Genomic DNA, 5,000 nt, shown 5'->3' with positions numbered 1-5,000 from the left:
GAATGGTTTGTTGGTTGAACGAATATGCCTTAGCGGTAAAAAGCACGTAAACTGCATGCTGAACGTACCGTCCTCGTAAGAAACATATTCGTTCGTTCTTTTGATATTCTCCAATCAGAAAGAACGCACTTCCTAAAAGGTAGTACGCTCCCCATTAGCCTTTCGTATGTTTAAAACGTACTGCGTACGCTATAACATAAGTTTTGGAACGGTCTCTGCCGAACCAGCATGAATTGATACTCAGTTAGTAACAAGCACACTGCCCTAACTTTTTTTAAAGTTAGTGCGAGCATACAGGATCCAGCTTCCCGACTAAGGGGAACCTTGCCACGTTATTTGGTCATTACGTCCAGGACAGCGACCCGCGGCGCAGCAGTGTAGAGAAAGAGTCGATACGAGAACGAAGGAACAGTCGAGAAATAGTAAAAAAGTTCACTAAGACTCGAGGAGCGGTGACTGAATTCTCAACCGAGGCCGTAGAATAGCCACGCGCTCGACGCTGTTCCGTCCGGACCGTCCGACTCGACGTGTCTCTTATAGATACCAAAGCGCCGGCCGGACGGTCGGCGCCGGCCGGGCCAGCGGCCGGGCGCTTACCATGTAAAACCTCCGTTAGAGCGTACCGTCGGACTTAGTCTCTGAAACGCTCGACCACTTTTTTCGAATAAACTACCCTTAGAAAACATCCTATCGTCGAGATATTTTAACGCACCGCTTATTTTAATATTTCAAACGAGTTTTTATCGAAAAATTTAATTTTTTTTTTTTTTTCAAAATCGCATCAGTAAACCACCTCTTTTAACGAATACGGACAAAAACCACGTTCTTAATCGATTAGAACACGTTAAAACAACGAGAAATATGCAAAAAAATATATACCTTGCAACGTTAATTAACGAAAAAATTAAACAAATATCGCAGTCGTGTCAGTTCGACGGACACTAATTTTTTAAAAAATTCGAAAAAAACGTTTAATCCAGTTGTATTTAATAGAGATATAACCGTTTCTGCAAAAATATTTATACCTTATAACGCTTTTTAACGAAATAACTCGAAATAAGCTTTTCGGACTTTTCCGCCGGCCGAAATTTTTCTAAGTCCCAACGTACCGTCGGACTTAGTCTCTGAAACGCTCGACCACTTTGTTCCAATAAAGTACCCTTATAAAACGTCCTATCGTCGAGATATTTTAACGCACCGCTTATTTTAATATTTTAAACGAGTTTTTATCGAAAAATTTAATTTTTTTTTTTTTTTTCAAAATCGCATCAGTAAACCACCTCTTTTAACGAATACGGACAAAAACCACGTTCTTAATCGATTAGAACACGTTGAAACAACGAGAAATATGCAAAAAAATATATACCTTGCAACGTTAATTAACGAAATAATTAAACAAATATCGCAGTCGTGTCAGTTCGTCGAACACAAATTTTTTAAAAAATTCGAAAAAACGTTTAATCCAGTTGTATTTAATAGAGATATAACCGTTTCCGCAAAAATATTTATACCTTATAACGCTTTTTAACGAAATAACTCGAAATAAGTATTTCGGACTTTTCCGCCGGCCGAAATTTTTCTAAGTCCCAACGTACCGGTCCAGAATGAGACAAAGTTCCAAAGGCCCGGTCGTATCCGTCCGTTTTTTTTTAACCTTCCACGGACGAAATAAACGTTTAATCCCGACGTAAAATACAATAATATAGCGATTTATATAAAAATATTCATACCTCATAACGCTTTTTAACGAAATAACTCGAAAAAACTTTTCGGTCCGAAATTTTTCTAAGTCCCTACGTACCGCTCGAGAATGCGACTAAGTTCCAACGTCCCGGGCGCGATCATACTTTTTTTATATAACTTTTCAGCGACGAAATAAATGCTTAATCCCGATGTAAAACGTCATTTTAAAGCGATTTATGCAAGAATATTCGCACCTTATAACGCTTTTAAGCGAAATAATTCAAAAAAACCTTTCGAATAAAAAATTTTTTTTTAACGTTTTCGGGACCAAATAAACGTTTAATCCCGACGTAAAATATAATAATACAACGATTTATATAAAAATATTAATACCTCATAACGCTTTTTAACGAAATAACTCGAAAAAACTTTTCGGTCGAAAATTTTTCTAAGTCCCTACGTACCGGTGGAGAGTATGACCAAGTCCGACGGGCCGAGTCGCGTCGGTCCACTATTTTTTTTTAACGTTTTCGGGACCAAATAAACGTTTAATCCCGACGTAAAATATAATAATATAGCGATTTATATAAAAATATTCGTACCTTATAACGCTTTTTAACGAAATAACTCGAAAAAACTTTTCGGTCGAAAATTTTTCTAAGTCCCTACGTACCGGTGGAGAGTATGACCAAGTCCGACGGGCCGAGTCGCGTCGGTCCACTATTTTTCTTTAACGTTTTCGGGACCAAATAAACGTTTAATCCCGACGTAAAATATAATAATATAGCGATTTATATAAAAATATTCGTACCTTATAACGCTTTTTAACGAAATAACTCGAAAAAACTTTTCGGTCGAAAATTTTTCTAAGTCCCTACGTACCGGTGGAGAGTATGACCAAGTCCGACGGGCCGAGTCGCGTCGGTCCACTATTTTTTTTTAACGTTTTCGGGACCAAATAAACGTTTAATCCCGACGTAAAATATAATAATATAGCGATTTATATAAAAATATTCATACCTTATAACACTTTTAAGCGAAATAACTCGAAAAAACTTTTCGGTCGAAAATTTTTCTAAGTCCCTACGTACCGGTGGAGAGTATGACCAAGTCCGACGGGCCGAGTCGCGTCGGTCCACTATTTTTTTTTAACGTTTTCGGGACCAAATAAACGTTTAATCCCGACGTAAAATATAATAATATAGCGATTTATATAAAAATATTCATACCTTATAACACTTTTAAGCGAAATAACTCGAAAAAACTTTTCGGTCGAAAATTTTTCTAAGTCCCTACGTACCGGTGGAGAGTATGACCAAGTCCGACGGGCCGAGTCGCGTCGGTCCACTATTTTTCTTTAACGTTTTCGGGACCAAATAAACGTTTAATCCCGACGTAAAATATAATAATATAGCGATTTATATAAAAATATTCATACCTTATAACACTTTTAAGCGAAATAACTCGAAAAAACTTTTCGGTCGAAAATTTTTCTAAGTCCCTACGTACCGGTGGAGAGTATGACAAAGTCCGACGGGCCGAGTCGCGTCGGTCCACTATTTTTTTTTAACGTTTTCGGGACCAAATAAACGTTTAATCCCGACGTAAAACTTAATAACATTCCCATTTATATAAAAATATTCGTACCTCATAACGCTTTTTAACGAAATAACTCGAAAAAACTTTTCGGTCCGAAATTTTTCTAAGTCCCTACGTACCGCTCGAGAATGCGACTAAGTTCCAACGTCCCGGGCGCGATCGTACTTTTTTTATATAACTTTCCAGCGACGAAATAAACGCTTAATCCCGATGTAAAACGTCATTTTAAAGCGATTTATGCACAAATATTAGCACCTTGTAACGCTTTTAAGCGAAAAAATTCGAAAAAACGGTTCGATTAAAAAATTTTTTTTAAAGTTCTCGGGACGAAATAAACGCTTAATCCCGACGTAGAAATACATAATATTCCCATTTATATAAAAATATTCATACCTCGTAACGCTTTTAAGCGAGATAACTCGAAATAACTTTTCGGTCCGAAATTTTTCTAAGTCCCTACGTACCGGCCGGGGGATCGACGAAGTGCCAACCTCCCGGTCATGTCGGTCCGGAGGGGGCAATTTTTTAAAAAAATAAAACGAAATCGTTACGTTCGACTAGAATTCGTCGAACCATAACGATTTCTATAAAAATATTCATACCTCGTAACGCTTTTAAGCGAAATAACTCGAAATAACGTTTCGGTCCGAAATTTTTCTAAGTCCCAACGTACCGCTCGAGAATGCGACTAAGTTCCAACGTCTCGGGCGCGATCGTAAATTTTTTACGGCACCTTTCGGGGACGAAATAAACGCTTAATCCCGATGTAAAACGTCATTTTAAAGCGATTTATGCAAGAATATTCGCACCTTATAACGCTTTTAAGCGAAAAAATTCGAAAAAACGGTTCGATTAAAAATTTTTTTTTAACGTTGTCGGGACGAAATAAACGCTTAATCCCGACGTAGAAATACGTAATATTGCTATTTATGTAAAAATATATACGCATCATAACGCTTTTAAGCGAGATAACTCGAAATAACTTTTCGGTCCGGAATTTTTCTAAGTCCCTACGTCCCGGCCGGGGGATCGACGAAGTGCCAACCGCCCGGTCATGTCGGTCCGGAGGGGGCAATTTTTTAAAAAAATAAAACGAAATCGTTACGTTCGACTAGAATTCGTCGAACCATAACGATTTCTATAAAAATATTCATACCTCGTAACGCTTTTTAACGAAATAACTCGAAAAAACTTTTCGGTCCGAAATTTTTCTAAGTCCCAACGTACCGGTCGAGAATGCGACTAAGTTCCAACGTCCCGGGCGCGATCATACTTTTTTTATATAACTTTCCAGCGACGAAATAAACGCTTAATCCCGACGTAAAACGTCATTCTAAAGCGATTTATGCAAGAATATTCGTACCTTGTAACGCTTTTAAGCGAAAAAATTCGAAAAAACGGTTCGATTAAAAAATTTTTTTTAAAGTTCTCGGGACGAAATAAACGCTTAATCCCGACGTAGAAATACATAATATTGCCATTTATATAAAAATATTCATACCTCGTAACGCTTTTTAGCGAGATAACTCGAAATAACTTTTTGGACCGGAATTTTTCTAAGTCCCTACGTACCGGCCGGGGGATCGACGAAGTGCCAACCGCCCGGTCATGTCGGTCCGGAGGGGGCAATTTTTTAAAAAAATAAAACGAAATCGTTACAGTCGACTAGAATTCGTCGAACCATAACGATTTCTATAAAAATATTCATACCTTATAAC

This window comes from Bombus fervidus, unplaced genomic scaffold (assembly GCF_041682495.2).
Source record: "Bombus fervidus isolate BK054 unplaced genomic scaffold, iyBomFerv1 scaffold0121, whole genome shotgun sequence".
Lineage (NCBI taxonomy): Eukaryota > Metazoa > Arthropoda > Insecta > Hymenoptera > Apidae > Bombus > Bombus fervidus.
Note: the sequence above shows the minus strand (reverse complement) of the source record.